The sequence below is a fragment of the Phalangium opilio genome, unplaced genomic scaffold, assembly GCF_054372755.1.
Source record: "Phalangium opilio isolate 3A_F unplaced genomic scaffold, DU_Popi_V2 ptg000026l_1, whole genome shotgun sequence".
Lineage (NCBI taxonomy): Eukaryota > Metazoa > Arthropoda > Arachnida > Opiliones > Phalangiidae > Phalangium > Phalangium opilio.
Window position 1 is genome coordinate 3,934,031 of NW_028324157.1, and position 25,888 is coordinate 3,959,918.

The following is a 25,888-nucleotide window of genomic DNA, read 5'->3' on the forward strand; positions in this document are numbered from 1 at the left end:
TTAGTTAAATCGACATTACGGCTATGAACAAGGGGGAATAGCACAGTGGTAGAGCATTCGACTATAGATCGAGAGGTCTTTGGATCAAACCCGAGTTCCCCATGTAACAGCACGGATCATTCCTTTTGTTTTAGTTAAATCGACATTACGGCGAGGAACAAAGGGGAATAGCTCAGTGGTAGAGCATTCGACTGCAGATCGAGAGGTCCTTGGTTAAAACCCGGGTTCCCCCTGTAACAGCACTGATCATTCCTTTTATTTTAGTTAAACCGACATTACAACCTTGAACAAGGGGGAATAGCTCAGTGGTAGAGCATTCGACTGCAGATCGAGAGGTCCTTGGTTCAAACCCGAGTTCCCCCTGTAGTAGCACGAATCATTCCGTTTATTTTAGTTAAATCGACATTACGGCTATGAACAAGAGGGAATAGCACAGTGGTAGAGCATTCTACTATAGATCGAGAGGTCTTTGGATCAAACCCGAGTTCCCCCTGTAACAGCACGGATCATTCCTTTTGTTTTAGTTAAATCGACATTACGGCGAGGAACAAGGGGGAATAGCTCAGTGGTAGAGCATTCGACTGCAGATCGAGAGGTCCTTGGTTAAAACCCGAGTTCCCCCTGTAACAGCACGGATCATTGCGTTTATTTTAGTTAAATCGACATTACTGCTCTGAACAAGGGAGAATAGCTCAGTGGTAGAGCATTCGACTGCAGATCGAGAGGTCCTTGGTTCAAACCCAAGTTCCCCCTGTAAAAGCATGGATCATTCCGTATATTTTAGTTAAATCGACATTACGGCTCTGAAAAAGGGGGAATAGCTCGGTGGTAGAGCATTCGACTATAGATCGAGAGGTCTTTGGATCAAACCCGAGTTCCCCATGTAACAGCACGGATCATTCCTTTTGTTTTAGTTAAATCGACATTACGGCGAGGAACAAAGGGGAATAGCTCAGTGGTAGAGCATTCGACTGCAGATCGAGAGGTCCTTGGTTAAAACCCGGGTTCCCCCTGTAACAGCACTGATCATTCCTTTTATTTTAGTTAAACCGACATTACAACCTTGAACAAGGGGGAATAGCTCAGTGGTAGAGCATTCGACTGCAGATCGAGAGGTCCTTGGTTCAAACCCGAGTTCCCCCTGTAGTAGCACGAATCATTCCGTTTATTTTAGTTAAATCGACATTACGGCTATGAACAAGGGGGAATAGCACAGTGGTAGAGCATTCGACTATAGATCGAGAGGTCTTTGGATCAAACCCGAGTTCCCCATGTAACAGCACGGATCATTCCTTTTGTTTTAGTTAAATCGACATTACGGCGAGGAACAAAGGGGAATAGCTCAGTGGTAGAGCATTCGACTGCAGATCGAGAGGTCCTTGGTTAAAACCCGGGTTCCCCCTGTAACAGCACTGATCATTCCTTTTATTTTAGTTAAACCGACATTACAACCTTGAACAAGGGGGAATAGCTCAGTGGTAGAGCATTCGACTGCAGATCGAGAGGTCCTTGGTTCAAACCCGAGTTCCCCCTGTAGTAGCACGAATCATTCCGTTTATTTTAGTTAAATCGACATTACGGCTATGAACAAGGGGGAATAGCACAGTGGTAGAGCATTCTACTATAGATCGAGAGGTCTTTGGATCAAACCCGAGTTCCCCCTGTAACAGCACGGATCATTCCTTTTGTTTTAGTTAAATCGACATTACGGCGAGGAACAAGGGGGAATAGCTCAGTGGTAGAGCATTCGACTGCAGATCGAGAGGTCCTTGGTTAAAACCCGAGTTCCCCCTGTAACAGCACGGATCATTGCGTTTATTTTAGTTAAATCGACATTACTGCTCTGAACAAGGGAGAATAGCTCAGTGGTAGAGCATTCGACTGCAGATCGAGAGGTCCTTGGTTCAAACCCAAGTTCCCCCTGTAAAAGCATGGATCATTCCGTATATTTTAGTTAAATCGACTTCACGGCTCTGAAAAAGGGGGAATAGCTCAGTGGTAGAGCATTCGACTGCAGATCGAGAGGTCCTTGGTTCAAACCCAAGTTCCGCCTGTAAAAGCATGGATCATTCCGTATATTTTAGTTAAATCGACATCACGGCTATGAACAAGATTGAATATTTCAGTGGTAGAGCATTGGACTGCAGATCGAGAGGTCCTTGGTTCAAACCAGAGTTCCCCCTGTAACAGCACGGATCATTCCGTTTATTTTAGTTAAATCGACATTACGGCTCTGAAAAAGGGGGAATAGCTCAGTGGTAGAGCATTCGACTGCAGATCGAGAGGTCCTTGGTTTCAAACCCAAGTTACCCCTAAAAAGCACGGATCATTCCGTATATTTTAGTTAATTCGACATCACGGCTATGAACAAAAGGGAATAGTTCAGTGGTAGAGCATTCGACTGCAGATCGAGAGGTCTTTGGATCAAACGCGAGTTCCCCCTGTAACAGCACGGATCATTCCTTTTGTTTTAGTTAAATCGACATTACGGCGAGGAACAAGGGGGAATAGCACAGTGGTAGAGCATTCTACTATAGATCGAGAGGTCTTTGGATCAAACCCGAGTTCCCCCTGTAACAGCACGGATCATTCCATTTATTTTAGTTAAATCGACATTACGGCAAGGAACAAAGAGGAATAGCTCAGTGGTAGAGCATTTGACTGCAGATCGAGAGGTCCTGTGTTAAAACCCGAGTTCCCCCTGTAACAGCACGGATCATTCCGTTTATTTTAGTTAAATCGACATTACGGCTCTGAAAAAGGGGGAATAGCTCGGTGGTAGAGCATTCTACTGCAGATCGAGAGGTCCTTGGTTCTAACCCAAGTTCTCCCTGTAAAAGCACGGATCATTCCGTATATTTTAGTTAAATCGACATTACGGCTATGAACAAGAGGGAATATTTCAGTGGTAGAGCATTCGACTGCAGATCGAGAGGTCCTTGGTTCAAAACCGAGTTCCCCCTGTAGTAGCACGAATCATTCCGTTTATTTTAGTTAAATCGACATTACGGCTATGAAGAAGGGGGAATAGCACAGTGGTAGAGCATTCGACTAAAGATCGAGAGGTCTTTGGATCAAACCCGAGTTCCCCCTATAACAGCACGGATCATTCCTTTTGTTTTAGTTAAATCGACATTACGGCGAGGAACAAAGGGGAATAGCTCAGTGGTAGAGCATTCGACTTTAGATCGAGAAGTCCTTGGTTAAAACCCGAGTTCCCCCTGTAACAGCACTGATCATTCCTTTTACTTTAGTTAAACCGACATTACAACCTTGAACAAGGGGGAATAGCTCAGTGGTAGAGCATTCGACTGCAGATCGAGAGGTCCTTGGTTCAAAACCGAGTTCCCCCTGTAGTAGCACGAATCATTCCGTTTATTTTAGTTAAATCGACATTACGGCTATGAACAAGGGGGAATAGCACAGTGGTAGAGCATTCTACTATAGATCGAGAGGTCTTTGGATCAAACCCGAGTTCCCCCTGTAACAGCACGGATCATTCCATTTGTTTTAGTTAAATCGACATTACGGCGAGGAACAAGGGGGAATAGCTCAGTGGTAGAGCATTCGACTGCAGATCGAGAGGTCCTTGGTTAAAACCCGAGTTCCCCCTGTAACAGCACGGATCATTGCATTTATTTTACTTAAATCGACATTACTGCTCTGAACAAGGGAGAATAGCTCAGTGGTAGAGCATTCGACTGCAGATCGAGAGGTCCTTGGTTCAAACCCAAGTTCCCCCTGTAAAAGCATGGATCATTCCGTATATTTTAGTTAAATCGACTTCACGGCTCTGAAAAAGGGGGAATAGCTCAGTGGTAGAGCATTCGACCGCAGATCGAGAGGTCCTTGGTTTCAAACCCAAGTTCCCCCTATAAAAGCACGGATCATTCCGTATATTTTGGTTAAATCGACATCACGGCTATGAACAAGAGGGAATAGTTCAGTGGTAGAGCATTGGACTGCAGATCGAGAGGTCCTTGGTTCTAACCCAAGTTCTCCCTGTAAAAGCACGGATCATTCCGTATATTTTAGTTAAATCGACATTACGGCTATGAACAAGGGGGAATAGCCCAGTGGTAGAGCATTCGACTGCAGATCGAGAGGTCCTTGGTTCAAAACCGAGTTCCTCCTGTAGTAGCACGGATCATTCCGTTTATTTTAGTTAAATCGACATTACGGCTCTGAAAAAGGGGAATAGCTCAGTGGTAGAGCATTCGACTGCAGATCGAGAGGTCCTTGGTTTCAAACCCAAGTTCCCCCTATAAAAGCACGGATCATTCCGTATATTTTGGTTAAATCGACATCACGGCTATGAACAAGAGGGAATAGTTGAGTGGTAGAGCATTGGACTGCAGATCGAGAGGTCCTTGGTTCAAACCAGAGTTCCCCCTGTAACAGCACGGATCATTCCGTTTATTTTAGTTAAATCGACATTACGGCTCTGAAAAAGGGGGAATAGCTCAGTGGTAGAGCATTCGACTGCAGATCGAGAGGTCCTTGGTTTCAAACCCAAGTTCCCCCTAAAAAAGCACGGATCATTCCGTATATTCTAGTTAATTCGACATCACGGCTATGAACAAGAGGGAATAGTTCAGTGGTAGAGCATTCGACTACAGATCAAGAGGTCTTTGGATCAAACAAGAGTTCCCCCTGTAACAGCACGGATCATTCCTTTTGTTTTAGTTAAATCGACATTACGGCGAGGAACAAGGGGGAATAGCACAGTGGTAGAGCATTCTACTATAGATCGAGAGGTCTTTGGATCAAACCAGAGTTCCCCCTGTAACAGCACGGATCATTCCGTTTATTTTAGTTAAATCGACATAACGGCGAGGAACAAAGAGGAATAGCTCAGTGGTAGAGCATTTGACTGCAGATCGAGAGGTCCTTGGTTAAAACCCGAGTTCCCCCTGTAACAGCACGGATCATTCCGTTTATTTTAGTTAAACCGACATTACAACCTTGAACAAGGGGGAATAGCTCAGTGGTAGAGCATTCGACTGCAGATTGAGAGGTCCTTGGTTCAAACCCGAGTTCCTCCTGTAGTAGCACGACACATTCCGTTTATTTTAGTTAAATCGACAATACGGCTATGAACAAGGGGGAATAGCACAGTGGTAGAGCATTCTACTATAGATCGAGAGGTCTTTGGATCAAACCCGAGTTCCCCCTGTAACAGCATGGATCATTCCTTTTGTTTTAGTTAAATCGACATTACGGCGAGGAACAAGGGGGAATAGCTCAGTGGTAGAGCATTCGACTGCAGATCGAGAGGTCCTTGGTTAAAACCCGAGTTGCCCCTGTAACAGCACGGATCATTGCGTTTATTTTAGTTAAATCGACATTACTGCTCTGAACAAGGGGGAATAGCTCAGTGGTAGAGCATTCGACTGCAGATCGAGAGGTCCTTGGTTCAAACCCAAGTTCCGCGTGTAAAAGCATGGATCATTCCGTATATTTTAGTTAAATCGACATCACGGCTATGAACAAGAGGGAATAGTTCAGTGGTAGAGCATTGGACTGCAGATCGAGAGGCCCTTGGTTCAAACCAGAGTTCCCCCTGTAACAGCACGGATCATTCCGTTTATTTTAGTTAAATCGACATTACGGCTCTGAAAAAGGGGGGATAGCTCAGTGGTAGAGCATTCGACTGCAGATCGAGAGGTCCTTGGTTTCAAACCCAAGTTCCCCCTAAAAAAGCACGGATCATTCCGTATATTTTAGTTAATTCGACATCACGGCTATGAACAAGAGGGAATAGTTCAGTGGTAGAGCATTCGACTACAGATCGAGAGGTCTTTGGATCAAACCCGAGTTCCCCCTGTAACAGCACGGATCATTCCGTTTATTTTAGTTAAATCGACATTACGGCGAGGAACAAAGAGGAATAGCTCAGTGGTAGAGCATTGGACTGCAGATCGAGAGGTCCTTGGTTAAAACCCGAGTTCCCCCTGTAACAGCACGGATCATTCCGTTTATTTTAGTTAAATCGACATTACGGCTCTGAAAAAGGGGGAATAGCTCAGTGGTAGAGCATTCGACTGCAGATCGAGAGGTCCTTGGTTTCAAACCCAAGTTCCCCCTATAAAAGCACGGATCATTCCGTATATTTTGGTTAAATCGACATCACGGCTATGAACAAGAGGGAATAGTTGAGTGGTAGAGCATTGGACTGCAGATCGAGAGGTCCTTGGTTCAAACCAGAGTTCCCCCTGTAACAGCACGGATCATTCCGTTTATTTTAGTTAAATCGACATTACGGCTGTGAAAAATTGGGAATAGCTCAGTGGTAGAGCATTCGACTGCAGATCGAGAGGTCCTTGGTTAAAACCCGAGTTCCCCCTGTATCAGCACGGATCATTGCGTTTATTTTAGTTAAATCGACATTACGGCTCTGAAAAAGGGGGAATAGCTCGGTGGTAGAGCATTCTACTGCAGATCGAGAGGTCTTTGGATCAAACGCGAGTTCCCCCTGTAACAGCACGGATCATTCCTTTTGTTTTAGTTAAATCGACATTACGGCGAGGAACTAGGGGGAATAGCACAGTGGTAGAGCATTCTACTATAGATCGAGAGGTCTTTGGATCAAACCCGAGTTCCCCCTGTAACAGCACGGATCATTCCTTTTGTTTTAGTTAAATCGACATTACGGCGAGGAACAAGGGGGAATAGCTCAGTGGTAGCGCATTCGACTGCAGATCGAGAGGTCCTTGGTTAAAACCCGAGTTCCACCTGTAACAGCACGGATCATTGCGTTTATTTTAGTTAAATCGACATTACTGCTCTGAACAAGGGGGAAGAGCTCAGTGGTAGAGCATTCGACTGCAGATTGAGAGGTCCTTGGTTCAAACCCGAGTTCCCCCTGTAACAGCACGGATCATTCCGTTTATTTTAGTTAAATCGACATTACGGCGAGGAACAAAGAGGAATAGCTCAGTGGTAGAGCATTGGACTGCAGATCGAGAGGTCCTTGGTTAAAACCCGAGTTCCCCCTGTATCAGCACGGATCATTGCGTTTATTTTAGTTAAATCGACATTACGGCTCTGAAAAAGGGGGAATAGCTCGGTGGTAGAGCATTCTACTGCAGATCGAGAGGTCCTTGGTTGTAACCCAAGTTCTCCCTGTAAAAGCACGGATCATTCCGTATATTTTAGTTAAATCGACATTACGGCTATGAACAAGAGGGAATATTTCAGTGGTAGAGCATTCGACTGCAGATCGAGAGGTCCTTGGTTCAAAACCGAGTTCCCCCTGTGGTAGCACGAATCATTCCGTTTATTTTAGTTAAATCGACATTACGGCTATGAAGAAGGGGGAATAGCACAGTGGTAGAGCATTCGACTATAGATCGAGAGGTCTTTGGATCAAACCCGAGTTCCCCCTGTAACAGCACGGATCATTCCTTTTGTTTTAGTTAAATCGACATTACGGCGAGGAACAAAGGGGAATAGCTCAGTGGTAGAGCATTCGACTGCAGATCGAGAGGTCCTTGGTTAAAACCCGAGTTCCCCCTGTAGTAGCACGAATCATTCCGTTTATTTTAGTTAAATCGACATTACGGCTATGAACAAGGGGGAATAGCACAGTGGTAGAGCATTCTACTATAGATCGAGAGGTCTTTGGATCAAACCCGAGTTCCCCCTGTAAGAGCACGGATCATTCCTTTTGTTTTAGTTAAATCGACATTACGGCGAGGAACAAGGGGGAATAGCTCAGTGGTAGAGCATTCGACTGCAGATCGAGAGGTCCTTGGTTCAAACCCAAGTTACCCCTGTAAAAGCATGGATCATTCCGTATATTTTAGTTAAATCGACTTCACGGCTCTGAAGAAGGGGGAATAGCTCAGTGGTAGAGCATTCGACTGCAGATCGAGAGGTCCTTGGTTCAAACCCAAGTTCCGCCTGTAAAAGCATGGATCACTCCGTATATTTTAGTTAAATCGACATCACGGCTATGAACAAGAGGGAATATTTCAGTGGTAGAGCATTGGACTGCAGATCGAGAGGTCCTTGGTTCAAACCAGAGTTCCCCCTGTAACAGCACGGATCATTGCGTTTATTTTTGTTAAATCGACATTACTGCTCTGAACAAGGGGGAACAGCTCAGTGGTAGAGCATTGGACTGCAGATCGAGAGGTCCTTGGTTAAAACCCGAGTTCCCCCTGTAACAGCACGGATCATTCCGTTTATTTTGTTAAATCGACATTACGGCTCTTAAAAAGGGGGAATAGCTCGGTGGTAGACCATTCTACTGCAGATCGAGAGGTCCTTGGTTCTAACCCAAGTTCTCCCTGTAAAAGCACGGATCATTCCGTATATTTTAGTTAAATCGACATTACGGCTATGAACAAGAGGGAATATTTCAGTGGTAGAGCATTCGACTGCAGATCGAGAGGTCCTTGGTTCAAAACCGAGTTCCCCCTGTAGTAGCACGAATCATTCCGTTTATTTTAGTTAAATCGACATTACGGCTATGAACAAGGGGGAATAGCACAGTGGTAGAGCATTCTACTATAGATCGAGAGGTCTTTGGATCAAACCCGAGTTCCCCCTGTAACAGCATGGATCATTCCTTTTGTTTTAGTTAAATCGACATTACGGCGAGGAACAAGGGGGAATAGCTCAGTGGTAGAGCATTCGACTGCAGATCGAGAGGTCCTTGGTTAAAACCCGAGTTCCCCCTGTAACAGCACGGATCATTGCGTTTATTTTAGTTAAATCGACATTACTGCTCTGAACAAGGGGGAATAGCTCAGTGGTAGAGCATTCGACTGCAGATCGAGAGGTCCTTGGTTCAAACCCAAGTTCCGCGTGTAAAAGCATGGATCATTCCGTATATTTTAGTTAAATCGACATCACGGCTATGAACAAGAGGGAATAGTTCAGTGGTAGAGCATTGGACTGCAGATCGAGAGGTCCTTGGTTCAAACCAGAGTTCCCCCTGTAACAGCACGGATCATTCCGTTTATTTTAGTTAAATCGACATTACGGCTCTGAAAAAGGGGGAATAGCTCAGTGGTAGAGCATTCGACTGCAGATCGAGAGGTCCTTGGTTCAAACCAGAGTTCCCCCTGTAACAGCACGGATCATTCCGTTTATTTTAGTTAAATCGACATTACGGCTCTGAAAAAGGGGGAATAGCTCAGTGGTAGAGCATTCGACTGCAGATCGAGAGGTCCTTGGTTTCAAACCCAAGTTCCCCCTATAAAAGCACGGATCATTCCGTATATTTTGGTTAAATCGACATCACGGCTATGAACAAGAGGGAATAGTTGAGTGGTAGAGCATTGGACTGCAGATCGAGAGATCCTTGGTTCAAACCAGAGTTCCCCCTGTAACAGCACGGATCATTCCGTTTATTTTAGTTAAATCGACATTACGGCTGTGAAAAATTGGGAATAGCTCAGTGGTAGAGCATTCGACTGCAGATCGAGAGGTCCTTGGTTTCAAACCCAAGTTCCCCCTAAAAAAGCACGGATCATTCCGTATATTTTAGTTAATTCGACATCACGGCTATGAACAAGAGGGAATAGTTCAGTGGTAGAGCATTCGACTACAGATCGAGAGGTCTTTGGATCAAACGCGAGTTCCCCCTGTAACAGCACGGATCATTCCTTTTGTTTTAGTTAAATCGACATTACGGCGAGGAACAAAGGGGAATAGCTCAGTGGTAGAGCATTCGACTGCAGATCGAGAGGTCCTTGGTTAAAACCCGAGTTCCCCCTGTAACAGCACTGATCATTCCTTTTATTTTAGTTAAACCGACATTACAACCTTGAACAAGGGGGAATAGCTCAGTGGTAGAGCATTCGACTGCAGATCGAGAGGTCCTTGGTTCAAACCCGAGTTCCCCCTGTAGTAGCACGAATCATTCCGTTTATTTTAGTTAAATCGACATTACGGCTATGAACAAGGGGGAATAGCACAGTGGTAGATTATTCTACTATAGATCGAGAGGTCTTTGGATCAAACCCGAGTTCCCCCTGTAACAGCACGGATCATTCCTTTTTACCTCTCCGAGTGACGTATGTCACGGAGAGGTTCTAATTTCGACGTGTCTGTCTGTCTGTCTGTCTGTCTGTGTGTCTGTGTGTGTGTCAGTCTGTTGTTATTGACTTACACCCCAGGGGACCGCGTTCGCAGTTTTCAAATCGGAGCAAACGTTTTCCCAAATTCCGGACCGCATTTACAGTTCCTGGAAATTTGGAAAATTGTATTCCACTTACAATGGCTATTATCCATTGTCTATCTAACACCACTATCCTCAGGCCATTTGTCCATCTTACTGACTTCTATAATCCACCTTCATCTGCTCTTTGTCCATCCCACATGGACACCAGTCTCTACACACTGGATTCTATTCACCACCATCTTCTGTCATTGTCCATCTCACATGGACACCAGTCACACCACCATCTTCTGGTTTTTGTCCATCCCACATGGACACCAGTCACACCACCACCATCTGATCTTTGTCCATCCCACATGGACACCAGTCTGTACACCTGGCTTCTACTCCATCATCATCCTTGAGGTTAAGACATACGCGGCGATCGGCCAGGGTTACGAGAAACGTCTGGCCTCCCTAAGGTGGGGCTTCCACCAAAGGTTCACGCAATTGCGCTGTTCTTATCCATAGCTGCGATTCGAAACCCTTATATACTACCTATTTGAGTAAGGCGAAAAAACAGTCGTATCCTTCAATTCAAACGTCAATATTAGTCAAGTCTCTCAAGAATGTTTAATTGTTCTTTTTTAAAACGATGTAACGTTCAATAAGGCGAATAACTAACGAAGAAAATATTTTATATGAATTATATTTATTTTATTATTTAAGATAATCTTGTTTCTGAAATCAAAATTAATACGGAAAGAGTTCAAAAGCAGTCTATGTTTTGTCTGTGTGTGTCCGTCCGATGTTACACTAGTGCGCTGCGTTAGCAGTTATTTTTGTTTTGATGTGTAAAGAAATCCTACAGAACCTTAATATTCACTTTTTCCTTTATATAAAGTGAATATGTGGAAATATTTTTCGTAATTACGATGCATTTAGTACTTTTGTAGCTTAAAAGCTTTGTTTCATTTTTATAATCCAAGAATGTTTTTAAATATTATTATTCTAAATGGCTGTTTTTATATTACTTAAGCTATACTACATCTGTTTATATTATAAACATTTCTTGTATATTACAAGACGAAGTAAAGTTTTATCTGTTAGTAATTCAAGTGAAGCAAAGCGTAAGTAAATAGGGGCCGATTTATTTGAAATAAAATATGGGTTTTGGTTTTCCTTTTTGTATTGAAGAGACATTAACGGTTCAGAGTGAGCCGATAGTTAAATACACATATAGGCCTATGTATAATAAGGTTTAGATTTTATAATAGATGAAAGCTTCATGGTGGTAATCAGATCAGTGAATGGTCTGGTCGTAATCGGGTTATAGCTACAAAGAATGTCGCTGAGGTGAAACGGGGGACAGTGTTTACACGGCAATCCAGTTGTGATAGTAGCTTTGATCATAGAGGGTTTACAGTTGAGACGTAGACAATTGGGCCTTTACAAACACATAATGGTAATGTCTACGTCACAACTGTATACTTTTCACTTCCTGTTTTTCCCATTGACTGATTTCCATTTGTACAAGACATATCTTTATTGGATGTAAAATATCGTCTGCTTTAATGTATAGCTTTGAATAATTCAATAATTACACGGCGATCGGCTAGGGTTACGAGGAACCTCTAGCCTTCCAATGACGAGGCGTCCACATAGGTTCACGCGAATGCGCTTTTTCTTATCACTTGATGAGAATAGGCTGCCTTATAACCCCCAATTTCCAGACAAACGCAAAAGAGGCATACTCTTGGAGTCAAACTTTAATAATAATTAAGGTTCAAATGATATCAGGAAAAACAAATCTTAAAAATAAATAACTAGAAGTGTGATAAGTAACTCACGATAAAAATATTTAATATCAAATAAATTTATTAAATTATATGGGATAAACCTCTCTTAAAGGGAGGGTGAAGTGGAAAACCAAGTGATTTTTTATCGATTCTTCTTCTAATTATAAGACCAGTCTGCATAGTGAAACATCCAGGAAATATCTCCAAATGATTTTAAAATTCAAATTAGGTTCCGATTTTAAGAATAATTTGAAGTATCCCCCTTCGACCAATCGCGTAACGCCCTGCCTTTTTATTAATAAAATTCTCGTGGCACGCTCCGTGTCGAATGAAATTTATCGCGAGATTTGAAATAATTTGCGCGCGATGAGACAATCGTGGCGCGAGACATGGAGCGTGCCACGAGAATTTTGTTAACTAAAAGGCAGGGCGTTGCGCGATTGGTCGGAGGGGGATACATCAAATTATTCTTAAAATCGGAACCTAATTTGAATTTTAAAATCATTTGGAGATATTTCCTGGATGTTTCACTATGCAGACTGGTCTTATAATTAGAAGAAGAATCGATAAAAAATCACTTGATTTTCCACTTCACCCTCCCTTTAACCGAAACATCTATAGTCAACGTTTTTATAGGACGAGTAACGAAGATGACGTAAGAAGTCGCTAAACTGTACATATTTCACAGTTAATATAAGACGAGTAATTAAGACTACTTCCCTGTATTACAAATCCAGAAACTCTTTTCAAAGTTAATATAGAACGAGTGGTGATACCGTTATTTATTAAAAACAAAATAGTAAATTTGACTTGTGATAAATGATAAAATGAAGTTTCAAGTGTGACTCTCTGAAATACGGTAGGGGGTAGAGACGAGTGCTTTATATTTATATCCTTAGTTACTAAATTCCATGTAGCGAAGTTATTTGTGGATTAATGACAAGCGCAGGCTCTGGTGTGACACTATATTTTGAAAGACCAACCGTTTCCACTCTAATGAGCGGAAACGGTTGGTCTTTCATAATACAGGAAATAAACAATGAAATGTATCATTGTACACAATGCAAAAAAAAAGGTAAAGCTTATAGCTTAGTACATACCCCCTGATTGTTCTAACTTGTGTTTATTTTAACTTGTGTTTATCTCCTAAAAAGAGCGAAAGATGCCTTCATTCATTGATATTTTCTCAGGAGTAATGTCACTGGAGTGAGAACGAAAATGTCATTAGAAATCTCATTTACTTTATAATAACTCCTTTAATATTGCTCCATAGTGGTGGATTTCTAGCAGACAATAGAAAACCGAATAACTTTAATCGTTTGTGTTTGAATGTAAAAAAATTTAGGCCGTTGCTTTTTTTTGCCTGTTCCTCGGGCCAAAATGGACTTTCTTTATTAAAAAAATTTCAGTTCCAAGATTGCTTTAGGAAACTGCGCAAACTGTTAGTCAGCGTTAAAAAAGACATTTTGAAGCTATTTGTAGACATAATATTGAAAGCAAATTTGTTTGATATGTATTAAATATTAGTAAAGCTTCCACTGATGGGTTTATGCTTCTAATTTATTTGACTAAAACCTTCTAGTTGAGGATAACAGTTAGACCAAAAATATAAAAAAAAATATTTTTTAAACTTAACGTGACGGCAGGGTTGATACGCCCACCTAGTTGTAAATAGATCTTTTTAATCCGCCGGAGCTATTCTTAATAAGAATTTCTATGCCAGTAGGTTGTCAATAAAACTACTAGGAAATTATTGTTTTTGAACGTTGGAATTATAGTTGTTGAAAGTTGGAATTATTGTTGTTGAAAGTTGGAAGTACTGTGGATTTAAGTGAGTATTTGACCTTTCGTATATAGAATGGAGGAAGATAATGTCGAGAATAAGGATGAAATGCGAAAGCGTAAAGCGAGGGAAAGGATGAGGGCAAAAAGGTCAGATCCCGAGTTTAAGAAGAGAGAAAATGAAAGGAGAAGAGTTTTAGCAGCTCAGAAAAAAGCTAAGGCTGAAGGTGCCGCTTCTAGTACTTCTAGTCCTAATTTGTTTGTTAGTTCTATTGAGTCGCCTGTTAGCCAAGGTAGTACTATGGTTAATGTATTAGACGGAAGTTCAAGTGAAAGCGCTGTAAGAGTTGGGGTAATTACTACCGACGAAACGATGAATTTAGTTAATAATGAGTCGGTTAGTTCTATAATGGTAGCGAACGATGAACAATTACCTTCTACGTCTCATGGTAATGTGTATCCGTTAGAGAGAATGAGAATTTTGAGACAAAATGAAGAGTATAGAATGAAGGAGGCACGATCTATGGCAAAGAAGCGAGAGAATGAGTCATATCGTGAAAGGGAAAATCAGGCTGGTGTACTTACCAAGCGAGTGAAAAGGCTTGAGGAATGGTATAGAGCAAGCGAAAGAGTTAAGAACCAATTAAGTAAGGCTAGTAAACGCCAAGATTCAGAGTACGTTGAAGCAGAACGTGTTAGAAATCAGTTGGGTATGGCTAGTAAACGCCAAGATTCAGAGTACGTTGAAGCAGAACGTGTAAGAAATCAGTTGGGTATGGCTAGTAAACGCCAAGATTTAGATTACGTTGAAGCAGAACGTGTAAGAAATCAGATGAATAAGGCTAGTAAACGCCAAGATTTAGATTACGTTGAAGCAGAACGTGTAAGAAATCAGTTGGGTATGGCTAGTAAACGCCAAGATTTAGATTACGTTGAAGCAGAACGTGTAAGAAATCAGACGAATAAGGCTAGTAAACGCCAAGATTTAGATTACGTTGAAGCAGAACGTGTTAGAAATCAGATGAATAAAGCTAGTAAACGCCAAGATTTAGATTACCTTGAAGCAGAACGTGTAAGAAATCAAATGAATAAGGCTAGTAAACGCCAAGATTTAGATTACGTTGAAGCAGAACGTGTAAGAAATCAGATGAATAAGGCTAGTAAACGCCAAGATTTAGAGTATAGAAACACTGAAGCAGCTAAAAATCAGTCGGCTAAGGCTGAAAGTCGTGCAAATGCCGAGTTTAGGAACTCTGAACGTTCGAGAAACAGATTGTCTGTGGCAGAAAGGAGGGCAAATCCTTCAGTTATAGAGCAGACGTATTTTGATACCATAAAAGAAGGTCCAACGTGGCCATGTGAAGGATGTTCAAATCTTTTTTTTAAAGCATCTGGTAGCTTAATTAAGTCTGCGGTGTTTTTGGCTGTACCTGGTATTCACCGTCGTGAGCTAAGTGATAGAGTATTTTTATGCAGTGCTTGTAATAAAGCTGTAAAGAAAAACGAAATCCCCAAGTTTTCCAGGGAAAATGGTTTTGAGTTTCCTGAAATTCCGGTAGAACTAGTTAATTTGTCAAATTTAGAGGAAAGAATGATTTCTCCACGAATACCTTTTATGCAAATAAGAAGGTTAGGCTGTGATCAACAAAGAGGAATTAAAGGAAACGTGGTCAATGTTCCTGTTAATGTCGAGTCTACCGTTTCAGTGTTACCAAGGTTACCACGTGAGACAGATACTATTCAAATTGAGTTCATGAGAAGAATGCGATATAACACACCCTATATGTATGAAACTGTTAGGCCAAAAACAATGCACGAAGCTCTTAAGGTTTTGGTGAAAACACCGTTGTATATTAAGCATGGGATAACCGTTAGGAGCGATATATTAGATCCAATTCCAGAAGAACTTGAATTTATTGTTGACGAAAATGACCGTCAGTTAAATCATGGTGATGCTTTAAGTGAAAACCCACAAGGGTCAATGAATGAAGAGAATGAGAATGATAGCGATGAAATTTGGAATGAACCGAACGAAGTTAATTCATTCCCAGTTGGGAATCAAGACACGTTGTTAGTGTCATTGTCTGATTTCCTACCCACTAATACCATGCATGTTAAGTTTGCTCCTGGTGAAGGTCAAACGCCAATGTCTTTACTCTATGACGAGGACGCGGAGGAATTGTCATTCCCCAGTATTTATGTTGGTCAGAAGAGAGACCTTAAGGTTAAAGGTAGTTTTGGGGACATTGCTAAGTGGGAGCTTCGTAATATTGATAGGCGTTGTGCTAAAAATCCGTCTAAATTGTTTTACACTTTTGTTAAGTTGGAAACTATGAAAGTTAGAGATTCCATACAAGTTTGTATGAGAAAAACCAAGAGAAAAGATGGCTCAAACTACACTGCTGGGTTTTTATCGTCTGCTGGTGCACTCGATTCAATTGTTAAGCAGGATGATGGTTTTAGAGTATTAGAAAATTTGCAGTCCTCGCCTTCATATTGGCAGCATAGGCAGAAAGAGTTGATGGCTATGATTAGGCAGCTTGGTACGGCTACCTTTTTTATAACGTTTTCAGCTGCGGAAGGCAAATGGCCTGAGCTTTTGAACATACTGAGGGTGACTTCGGGTCAGGATCGCTTAGCGAATGACGATATTAGCAATTTAAGTTTTTCGGAAAAGGCAAAGTTGATTCAGGATGATCCTGTTACTTGTGCTAGATATTTTGACCACCGTTTTCGGGCTCTTCTTAAAGCTCTGCAAAAGCTAGGCCCTCTTGGTGTTATTGAAGATTATTACTTCAGAGTTGAAATACAGCAAAGAGGCTCTCCTCATCAACATGGGTTGATATGGATTAAAGATGCGCCTAAGCTTAAAGATGACTTGTCAAATGTTAAAGAGGTAGAGGAATATATTGATAAAGTTATTTCTTGCGCTGGGAAATTGAACGATGATAATGGGGATTTGTTAACGTCATTGCAAATGCATAAACACACGACAACGTGTAGGAAGAAGGTTAATAATAGTTCAGTTTGTCGTTTTGGAATTCCATTTCCTCCCATGCCTAGAACTATTATTTATGATCCGAGTTTAAGAGAACCGGGTACTCTTGACGAAGAACTTAAGTGTAAGAACAATTCCAGTAAATTGCGTGAGCTTTTTCAATCAAAAGAAAAAGAATTATGGGTAGATAGTTTTGAGGAGTTGTTGGAAAAGTTGCGTTTAACTGAAGATGAATATATTAAAGCCATTACGTATGACCTCAAAAGGAAAGTGGTTTTATTGAAAAGACACCCCAAAGATACTAGGGTTAATCCGTACAACCCGTGCACTCTGCGCCTTTGGCAAGCGAATATGGACATTCAGTTTGTACTTGATCCTTACGCTCTGGTTATGTATATCGTGTCTTATATAGGGAAATCTCAGCGTGGTATGTCAATGCTTCTGCGTGAAGCCGCTAAACGAGCGCAATCAGATAAATGCACGGTGAAGCAAAAGTTGAAGGTGATTGCTAATCAGTTTTTGAACGCGCACGAGGTAAGCGCGCAGGAAGCGGCTTATAGTGCTTTACAAATTCCAGTCTCCAGGTGTAGTCGGGCTTGCATTTATGTTAATACAAATGTGCCCGAAAATCGTGTTCATATTCTCAAAAGCAAAGTTGAGCTTGAACAATTGTCCAAAGATAGTATGGATGTTTTCGCTTCTGGAATGTTAGACCATTATGTTCAAAGGCCAGATGATTTAGAGGCAGTAACGTTAGCTCAATTTGCGGCATGGTATGAATTTTCCAAAAGTCGTAGAGTTTCGAAAACTCAAAGTCATATTGATGACGGTGAGAACGATGAAGTTCAGTGTGGTAAATGGTTAAAACTGAAGAATGATTCAGGGTTCATTAGAAAACGTGGTCATTCTAAAATTATACGGTATCGTAGATTCAATTTAGTGAAAGATCCCGAGCAGTTTTATCGTGAACAAGTCATGCTATTCTCGCCTTGGCGTGATGAGAGTAGAGATATTTTAACAAAGGATGTAAAATCTGAGTACGAGCTTAGACTTGAGATTATAACGGAATGTAGAAAAGAATTTCATAATGAAATTGACGAAGCAGCTATTGAACAGGCTGTGAGAGATTTCGAAAGTGAAGCTATTGAAGCTGATCTTACTAATATCCAACCTGAATTGGAACATCAAAATGAAATAGATAGGTCTTTAATTGTTGAAGATTCTGAATTTCCAATTAATACAGTGGAAGAGGCAATAGGAAATATTAACAGGGATATTCTTGATGGTAATGCGGAAAAAACTGTTGCTCCATCAGTCACGTTAGTTAATGATTCAGAATACAATGCCCTTGTTAGAAAACTGAATTTGAAACAGAAAGAAATATTTTACGAAGTTCTGCACCATTTAAAGTGCAAAGAAACGCCTTTACGGCTATTTGTTACAGGAGGCGCTGGTGTTGGAAAAAGCGTTTTGATAAGTGCCATATTTGAATCTGTTACTAGATTTTACAATAAGCAACCAGGGTCTAATCCCTCGGAGGTTAAAGTTCTGCGATGCGCACCTACGGGCAAGGCTGCCTTTAATATAGGTGGGACGACTTTGCATAGTACCTTTTGTCTACCCGTTAGTCAATTTGCCGGAAACATTGCCAGATTAGAAAGTGAAACTCTTCACAATTGTAGATTGATGTATGGTCAAGTGAAATTGTTAATTATTGACGAAATATCAATGGTTGGTGCGAAGGTTTTTAACCGAGTTAACTCGAGAATGCAAGAGATAATGGGTTGCCCAGATTATTTTGGCGGTGTCTCTGTACTTTTAGTTGGAGATTTTAACCAACTTAGACCCGTCCGGGATCATTTCGCTTTTCAAAGTCAAAGTGATAGTGACAATCCATATGCGTCTTTAATTGGTAACCCAATATGGGAGGAATTCCAATTTAGTGAGCTTGAAGAAATTATGAGGCAAAAAGATGATAAGAGGTTTGCGGAAGCTTTGAATAGAATGGCTGTGGGAACTATGAATCAGGATGATATTGACTTATTCGTAAGTTTGGAAGTAAACAGAGAGCGTGTACCGCCAAAAGAAGCGATACATCTTTTCCCTACTAACGTTGAAGTCAACCAATTTAACCAAGAGACTCTATTAAAAATGAGTACGGAAAAGTCTGTTTCAATTTCAGTAGATGTTGTAAATGGTGATCTTAGTAGCGAAGTTAAAATTAACATTCTTTCCCAAGTTCAACATTCTTTCCCAAGTTCAAACATTAGCAACGTCTGATACGTATGGTCTTCCCAAAGAACTAACACTCGCTTGTGGTGCGAGATATATGATGACTAACAATGTCGATACGTCTGATGGACTTACGAATGGTGCGACAGGCTGGTTAAGAAAGATAGAGTACGGTAAAAATAGGCTCGGGGAACAAATTCCGTTCAGGGTTTGGATTGAGTTTGCTGATGCTAATGTTGGAAAGTGTTTGAGACAAAAGTGTCTTGGATTGTACGAGCAGAATAACTATAACAGGACTTGGACTCCTGTCGAGAAGGTTATTAAGGCATTTAGTAGAAAATGGAGGCAAAATAATGTTTCAGTCTCTAGGAGACAGTTTCCTTTAGTAATTTCGGAGGCTATTACGATACACAAGAGTCAAGGCGATACATACTCGTCTGTAGTAGTGCATTGTAATCCCAGAAAAAAATTAGAGAGAACTCATTTATATGTTGCTTGCAGTAGGGCGAGAAACGCCTCCGGTTTGTATATTGAGGGTAAATTTCAAGTTCCAAATGCTCCCAAAAACAATCAAGTAGAATTGGAACTTCAAAGATTGCGAGATACGAAGAGTATTGTATTACCGTTCTTGAACGAACAAGTTTACATTTATGTTCATAATGTGCAGTCCTTAAACGCACATTTGGAAGATATTTTAGCAGACAGTACCGCGATAACAAATGCCCACTTATTATGCTTTGTTGAAACGTGGAAGAAGGAAACCGATGAGTTTCGTGTGCCATTCTTTAAGGAAGTGGGCGGTATTTATCTGCCAAGAACGGCACGTAGAATTGCTTTTGGTTCTTCCATTTATTTAAAAGATACACCCGAAAATATAGTTAACGATTTGGAAAATAGGGTTTTGCGAAGCGATAGACCTTTCAGAAATTCGCATGTGGAACGCTGTTGGTTAGATGTTTCCATTGAAAATGAACCGATTAGTGTTGTGTTGTTATACAAATCGCCCGGAGCAAGTTTGAAATTAGTGTTTGAGGATTTTAATCCTTTATTCGATATTAGATATGATGCCTCTGTTCCAACAGTTGTTGTGGGAGATTTCAATATAAATTTTTTAAAAAGTAAAACGGCACTGAAGATGTTCTTTGATTCCTTTGATATGACACTTATGCCTGGCCTTGAAGAGAAAGTTTCAACAGACTATCATTGCCAGTTAGATTTAGCGTTCGGAAACCAACTATTCCTAGACAGATTCAAGGCCTGTTACAGAGAAACTTACTACTCGTATCATAAAGGAATATGTTTTGTTAAAAAGGAATAGGGGTGTCTGTTGTCCTAGCTGTAATAGCTTTGTTAAATAATAGTTGATGGAATTCCTAGCATTGTTACCTCGTCTCAAGTGAAAATACTCAACAGATTATCATTGCTAATTATATTTATGCTTTGAAAACAGAGCTTTATAGACCGATACGTAGCCTATTATAGAGAAAACTATTATTCTTATCACAAAGAAATATTTTTTGTCGAAAAAAAAAAGAAATTTAAAGCTGGCAAATCTTGGTGTCTAAAGATATATTTATCAAGCGACTATTCATAGTACAACCAGTAGTAGATAAAAGTGGGTGGAGAGGGTGGCTGTATCTACTTGGCTTACCCGGGAGGGTCTTAGCCTGTAATTAATTAATAGAGCGGTGGCGGTAAGGTAAGATGAAACGTCATACCCTTCTATCTTTTAGTCCGCCTACTGGGCGCTTACAGTTTCTTCTCTTACAAGAGCGCGACCAAAGGGGGGATACGTAGTCTACTTTTCTCTCTACCGCCACTACTCTATTACACGTCATGCCTGTATAAAACTACGTAAATGGCTTGCAAAAACGCCCTTTAACTCTGGGGTTCCATTTGCCAACTTGCTAAATGGCTTGCAAAAACGCCCTTTAACTCTGGGGTTCCATTAGCCAACTTGCTAAATGGCTTGCAAAAACGCCCTTTAAACTCTGGGGTTCCATTAGCCAACTTGCTAAATGGCTTGCAAAAACGCCCTTTAACTCTGGGGTTCCATTTGCCAACTTGCTAAATGACTTGCAAAAACGCCCTTTAACTCTGGGGTTCCATTAGCCAACTTGCTAAATGGCTTGCAAAAACGCCCTTTAACTCTGGGGTTCCATTAGCCAACTTGCTAAATGGCTTGCAAAAACGCCCTTTAACTCTGGGGTTCCATTAGCCAACTTGCTAAATGGCTTGCAAAAACGCCCTTTAACTCTGGGGTTCCATTAGCCAACTTGCTAAATGGCTTGCAAAAACGCCCTTTAACTCTGGGGTTCCATTTGCCAACTTGCTAAATGACTTGCAAAAACGCCCTTTAACTCTGGGGTTCCATTAACCAACTTGCTAAATGGCTTGCAAAAACGCCCTTTAACTCTGGGGTTCCATTAGCCAACTTGCTAAATGGCTTGCAAAAACGCCCTTTAACTCTGGGGTTCCATTAGCCAACTTGCTAAATGGCTTGCAAAAACGCCCTTTAACTCTGGGGTTCCATTAGCCAACTTGCTAAATGGCTTGCATTCCTGTGTGAAAGAAAGAAATCTGTGCAAATTCAAATTGCAATATTCCTGTGTGGAATAAATAATTCTGTGTGAATTCAAATTGCAGTATTCCTCTACGGAATGAAGTATTCAGATTGCAATATTGCTGTGTGGAATAAAGAATTCTGTGTGAATTCAAATTGCAATATTGCTGTGTGGAATAAAGAATTCTGTGTGAATTCAAATTGCAATATTCCTGTGTGGAGTAAAGAATTCTGTGTGAATTCAAATTGCAATATTCCTGTGTGGAGTAAAGAATTCTGTGTGAATTCAAATTGCAATATTCCTGTGTGGAATAACAAAATCTTATTGGGGCTTTGGGGCCGTTCACAAATTATTTAACAATAACAGGGTTGGAGGGGGTTTGATTCAATGTTGCTAATTGTTACCTTGGGAGGTGGGAAGGTCATGGGAAATTTTACGTAACAAATTGTATTTTGACACAAAAACCTAATAGCATAATTAAAGATAGTCAAAATTTATGATGAAAGACATTCCCATTGAGGATTACTAGTACAACTTCCACTATGTTCTTATGAAGTAGAGGAAAAATGGACGAGTATCAAAATGTTAGTATATATTCTAGCGTACAAGAGGTCGAAACAGTTTGTTACGTAATTAAGGGAGAGTTCTCGATTGTTCCTTTTGTTCCGAGGGGGAGATGTAATATAAGATTGCTATTAAACATTAGGGTTCAGAAGTGATTGTTACGTTGTAGACCATTCCTTTAATTGCTTGTAGAGAAACCAACGCGCAGGGGCGGAGGGTTTCCTTCCTACTTGTAAAGTGGCAACGTCTGATGGAGCCCGAGTTAACTACATGCGGGAGGCTAGCTAACTCGCAATGCCTCTAGTGGTGCTTCTTGACGCACCCTTACGCCCTGTTAAGTTCTCTTTACTCATGTCAATAATGAAGTGGTCTGTTACGGGGAGAACACTGTATCAATGAACGTTGTTGCCTATCAAGATCTGTTGTCTAGATATATGTAAATATCAGGATTTTGTAATAATTGGGGATTTTACTCTTAGTGGATTCAAACCTGATGTGCGGAATAAAGAGAACCGTGTGAATACAAATTTCAATATTCCTGTGTGGAATAACGCAATAGGTGTAAATTCAGATTAAAATATTCCTGTGTGGAATAAATAAATCTCATTGAGCCTGCTCACAAATTACGTTAGAACAACAGGGTTTCATCAAAAGTGTATAGATATAAACAAAAAGTACACTTCATTAACAATTCCCTTCCATTGACTGTAGACTACATGTAAACTGAGAAGCAAACTGCAATCCGCTTAACCGATTACATGAACTAAAGGATGAGGAAAATTATAGAAAGTAGTAGATGATGCTGGCTATCCTAACGTTCATTTTTGGTACTAGAGCTAGCATCTGCTACTTTATGAGCCTATTCACGGCTTGTTCCCTGTGCAGAGGGGGTCAACACTATCGTGAGATAAAGGAGGACTCCGCATATTACATGGCACTAGCAAGTTTCAACGAAGTGTACTTTTTGTTTCTATTTCTATGTACTTTGGGTTTTATCAATGAATACATTTCCATTGAGTTTTACTAATACTAGGCCTATTTCCACTATGTTCACATTATTTAGAGGGCAATAGACGATATAGATTTAAAGTAGCGAAATTATAGTATACAATATAGTTCGTTACGTAATTAAGGGGGAGAACTCTCCCGATTGTTACTTTTTGATTCGGGGAGGGGGAGGGGAGTGTTAATGTAAATTTGCTATTAAAATGTTTCAGGTCCGTTTTTTGGTTTCCTGGCGATACCTACTTTGAGTCCTGTATCATTTAACGTTGTTGTTGTCTATCAAGTTCTGTTGTCTAGGTGTATGTATATGTCAAGATTTTGTAATAATTGAGAATTTCTGATCAAGGGTTAAAGGATTAAAAAAGGACAAATTGCGTTTAATTGTCACATTTCTTACTGCTTTAGTCAATGTGTTTACAATATTGAAGCATTCGACTCACGGGAGAGTTCGAATGACGCAAGTAACACAGTTTCTTGTTATTCACATATATTCAAGAAGCTCGTTTGCGCAAACTGAAATGCAAGCCTGCTCCAAAAAAAACGTTCGCTGCCATTTCCCAAACGATCCCGTTTAGTAAGTCTTGGTGGAAAACTGAGCTTCAGGCAAAGTCACTGGATGTGTGGCATGAAGTGACGATCGCTGCCATTTCCCAAACGATCCCGTTTAGTAAGTCTTGGTGGAAAACTGAGCTTCGGGCAAAGTCACTGGATGTGTGGCATGAAGTGACGATCGCTGCCATTTCCCAAACGATCCCGTTTAGTAAGTCTTGGTGGAAAACTGAGCTTCGGGCAAAGTCACTGGATGTGTGGCATGATGTGACGTTCGCTACCATTTCCCAAACGATCCCGTTTAGTAAGTCTTGGTGGAAAACTGAGCTTCGGGCAAAGTCACTGGATGTGTGGCATGATGTGACGTTCGCTGCCATTTCCCAAACGATCCCGTTTAGTAAGTCTTGGTGGAAAACTGAGCTTCGGGCAAAGTCACTGGATGTGTGGCATGATGTGACGTTCGCTGCCATTTCCCAAACGATCCCGTTTAGTAAGTCTTGGTAGATAACTGAGCTTCGGGCAAAGTCACTGGATGTGTAGAGCAAAGTAACGTTAACTTCCATTTCCCAAACGGTTTGCTTTCTTGAAGGGAAATTGTCAGATTTTCGAACACATAATTATCAAATAGAAGCAACATTGGTGTAATTTTAAAATCCGCTAGGTATTTTGTCTTCATGAATGTGTGTCAATTCTGGAATATTTCCATGATACATTACAATTACTTGTGACTACCTTATACGATAGGACAGTGTCTTTAATCCGTTAATGCAGGGTCAGAAATTGGTAATTATTTCAAGCCCAACACTCACACTAGAGAACAGTACTTATCAGACAGCAACAATTATCAGGGCTTTATAATAAACAAACTTTATTATTGGTTTCTTTAAAATATGCGTTTTAGTTACGTAATTACAACTTAATTATATAATTTTCAATGTTGGGAATTTGTCTTAGCTATTCAGTTATTGATACTAAAAAATATGACTTTGTTACTTAATTACTGATGTTGAGAATTTATGACTCTGTTACTTAATTATTGATGTTGAGAATTTATGACTCTGTTACTTAATTATTGACGTTGAGAATTTATGACTCTGTTACTTAATTATTGATGTTGAGAATTTATGACTCTGTTACTTAATTATTGATGTTGGGAATTTATGACTCTGTTACTTAATTATTGATGTTGAGAATTTATGACTTTGTTACTGTTTACTAAATTACTGATGTTGAGAATTTATGACTTTGTTACTTAATTATTGATGTTGATAATTTGACTTTGTTACGTGGTTAAGCGTTGAGCGCTATTTATGAGGATCAGTTTGCTAAACTAATACGAAAAAAATATGAATATTAATAAATATAAATTAAAATTCACGCAAATGCGCTGTTCTTTGACATTGCTGCGATTCTAAAAGACTGTATAGACACGTAGGCCCATGCATGCTTAAAGCCAGGTAGCCAGAGCTAGGTAATCTGGAGCCGTCCAAAAAGTCATGAGTCAACGCGACGCCAGGGTTACAAAAAGCCATGGCATTGAAAGGTCATGAGACAACGTGACTCCAGGGTTAAAAAGCCCTCGCATTGACGTCATTGGTTACCGCGAAGGTGCTAGCCACTTACATCGTTTCGCGCGAAAGCAAGAGCCACTAATAACGGGTTACAAACCAGCCTCACCAATGTTGACCGACATGATTGGTGCCTTACTTTAACAACATCAGAAAAAGGGGTAAAAAGAGGATGCGGGTTGTTTTCGAGACCACAGAAGAGAAGGACCGAAGATACCGAGTCGGACGGAACAACAATCCAAGAGTCGGTTAATAGACTATGACTAAAGCAGTAGACTTTTACCGTGAGAACATAGCGGAGCGGAGTACTTAGAAACGTTAATGGCAGAACGACCCAGGTTAAACTAACTAGGCTGGAATCACGGGAGACTGGTTCCCGAAAGCGTTCCGAAGTATCTTAGAACCGAAGGGAGACGAGAACAGGAGTCAGAACTGACGTCATAATGATGATAGCCAAGGCGATGGCCACGCCAACTATTATTATGTAACTACAGACAAGGACACCAACTGTAGACGTCCACCCCGTATGTCTGAGTCAAAAGGACGGATGTAGAGAACGATTTCAGAAGCCCTCCACCGATGTGTCGCGAAGTGATAAGTGATTCACATTTTGATCACTATTTTCTTTGTCTCATGCAATCGTAATAGTACGGCGGCACCTGGCTATATTATTAGATAGCGATATAGTCTTAAACCTACACCTAGTTTAAGTATAA

The 25,888-nt window shown here is 40.8% G+C and overlaps 23 non-coding genes across 23 annotated transcripts; all 23 read left to right on the forward strand.

Annotated features, from left to right (window-relative positions):
* Positions 1-291: 291 nt before the first annotated feature.
* TRNAC-GCA (transfer RNA cysteine (anticodon GCA)) lies at positions 292-363 on the forward strand. The gene has a single exon. It is a non-coding gene; the product is annotated as a tRNA-Cys (tRNA).
* Positions 364-551: 188 nt separating this feature from the next.
* TRNAC-GCA (transfer RNA cysteine (anticodon GCA)) lies at positions 552-623 on the forward strand. Its single transcript has one exon. It is a non-coding gene; the product is annotated as a tRNA-Cys (tRNA).
* A 58-nt stretch (positions 624-681) lies between these two features.
* Positions 682-753, forward strand: TRNAC-GCA (transfer RNA cysteine (anticodon GCA)). The gene has a single exon. It is a non-coding gene; the product is annotated as a tRNA-Cys (tRNA).
* A 318-nt stretch (positions 754-1,071) lies between these two features.
* Positions 1,072-1,143, forward strand: TRNAC-GCA (transfer RNA cysteine (anticodon GCA)). Its single transcript has one exon. It is a non-coding gene; the product is annotated as a tRNA-Cys (tRNA).
* Positions 1,144-1,461: 318 nt separating this feature from the next.
* Positions 1,462-1,533, forward strand: TRNAC-GCA (transfer RNA cysteine (anticodon GCA)). The gene has a single exon. It is a non-coding gene; the product is annotated as a tRNA-Cys (tRNA).
* A 188-nt stretch (positions 1,534-1,721) lies between these two features.
* Positions 1,722-1,793, forward strand: TRNAC-GCA (transfer RNA cysteine (anticodon GCA)). The gene has a single exon. It is a non-coding gene; the product is annotated as a tRNA-Cys (tRNA).
* Positions 1,794-1,851: 58 nt separating this feature from the next.
* On the forward strand, positions 1,852-1,923 carry TRNAC-GCA (transfer RNA cysteine (anticodon GCA)). The gene has a single exon. It is a non-coding gene; the product is annotated as a tRNA-Cys (tRNA).
* Positions 1,924-1,981: 58 nt separating this feature from the next.
* Positions 1,982-2,053, forward strand: TRNAC-GCA (transfer RNA cysteine (anticodon GCA)). The gene has a single exon. It is a non-coding gene; the product is annotated as a tRNA-Cys (tRNA).
* A 968-nt stretch (positions 2,054-3,021) lies between these two features.
* TRNAF-AAA (transfer RNA phenylalanine (anticodon AAA)) lies at positions 3,022-3,093 on the forward strand. Its single transcript has one exon. It is a non-coding gene; the product is annotated as a tRNA-Phe (tRNA).
* A 188-nt stretch (positions 3,094-3,281) lies between these two features.
* On the forward strand, positions 3,282-3,353 carry TRNAC-GCA (transfer RNA cysteine (anticodon GCA)). The gene has a single exon. It is a non-coding gene; the product is annotated as a tRNA-Cys (tRNA).
* A 188-nt stretch (positions 3,354-3,541) lies between these two features.
* Positions 3,542-3,613, forward strand: TRNAC-GCA (transfer RNA cysteine (anticodon GCA)). The gene has a single exon. It is a non-coding gene; the product is annotated as a tRNA-Cys (tRNA).
* Positions 3,614-3,671: 58 nt separating this feature from the next.
* TRNAC-GCA (transfer RNA cysteine (anticodon GCA)) lies at positions 3,672-3,743 on the forward strand. The gene has a single exon. It is a non-coding gene; the product is annotated as a tRNA-Cys (tRNA).
* A 709-nt stretch (positions 3,744-4,452) lies between these two features.
* Positions 4,453-4,525, forward strand: TRNAC-GCA (transfer RNA cysteine (anticodon GCA)). Its single transcript has one exon. It is a non-coding gene; the product is annotated as a tRNA-Cys (tRNA).
* A 448-nt stretch (positions 4,526-4,973) lies between these two features.
* TRNAC-GCA (transfer RNA cysteine (anticodon GCA)) lies at positions 4,974-5,045 on the forward strand. Its single transcript has one exon. It is a non-coding gene; the product is annotated as a tRNA-Cys (tRNA).
* A 578-nt stretch (positions 5,046-5,623) lies between these two features.
* Positions 5,624-5,696, forward strand: TRNAC-GCA (transfer RNA cysteine (anticodon GCA)). The gene has a single exon. It is a non-coding gene; the product is annotated as a tRNA-Cys (tRNA).
* A 58-nt stretch (positions 5,697-5,754) lies between these two features.
* On the forward strand, positions 5,755-5,826 carry TRNAC-ACA (transfer RNA cysteine (anticodon ACA)). The gene has a single exon. It is a non-coding gene; the product is annotated as a tRNA-Cys (tRNA).
* Positions 5,827-6,014: 188 nt separating this feature from the next.
* On the forward strand, positions 6,015-6,087 carry TRNAC-GCA (transfer RNA cysteine (anticodon GCA)). Its single transcript has one exon. It is a non-coding gene; the product is annotated as a tRNA-Cys (tRNA).
* Positions 6,088-7,315: 1,228 nt separating this feature from the next.
* TRNAY-AUA (transfer RNA tyrosine (anticodon AUA)) lies at positions 7,316-7,387 on the forward strand. Its single transcript has one exon. It is a non-coding gene; the product is annotated as a tRNA-Tyr (tRNA).
* A 318-nt stretch (positions 7,388-7,705) lies between these two features.
* On the forward strand, positions 7,706-7,777 carry TRNAC-GCA (transfer RNA cysteine (anticodon GCA)). The gene has a single exon. It is a non-coding gene; the product is annotated as a tRNA-Cys (tRNA).
* A 58-nt stretch (positions 7,778-7,835) lies between these two features.
* TRNAC-GCA (transfer RNA cysteine (anticodon GCA)) lies at positions 7,836-7,907 on the forward strand. Its single transcript has one exon. It is a non-coding gene; the product is annotated as a tRNA-Cys (tRNA).
* Positions 7,908-8,614: 707 nt separating this feature from the next.
* On the forward strand, positions 8,615-8,686 carry TRNAC-GCA (transfer RNA cysteine (anticodon GCA)). The gene has a single exon. It is a non-coding gene; the product is annotated as a tRNA-Cys (tRNA).
* A 448-nt stretch (positions 8,687-9,134) lies between these two features.
* Positions 9,135-9,207, forward strand: TRNAC-GCA (transfer RNA cysteine (anticodon GCA)). Its single transcript has one exon. It is a non-coding gene; the product is annotated as a tRNA-Cys (tRNA).
* A 579-nt stretch (positions 9,208-9,786) lies between these two features.
* Positions 9,787-9,858, forward strand: TRNAC-GCA (transfer RNA cysteine (anticodon GCA)). The gene has a single exon. It is a non-coding gene; the product is annotated as a tRNA-Cys (tRNA).
* The last annotated feature ends 16,030 nt before the right edge of the window (positions 9,859-25,888 follow it).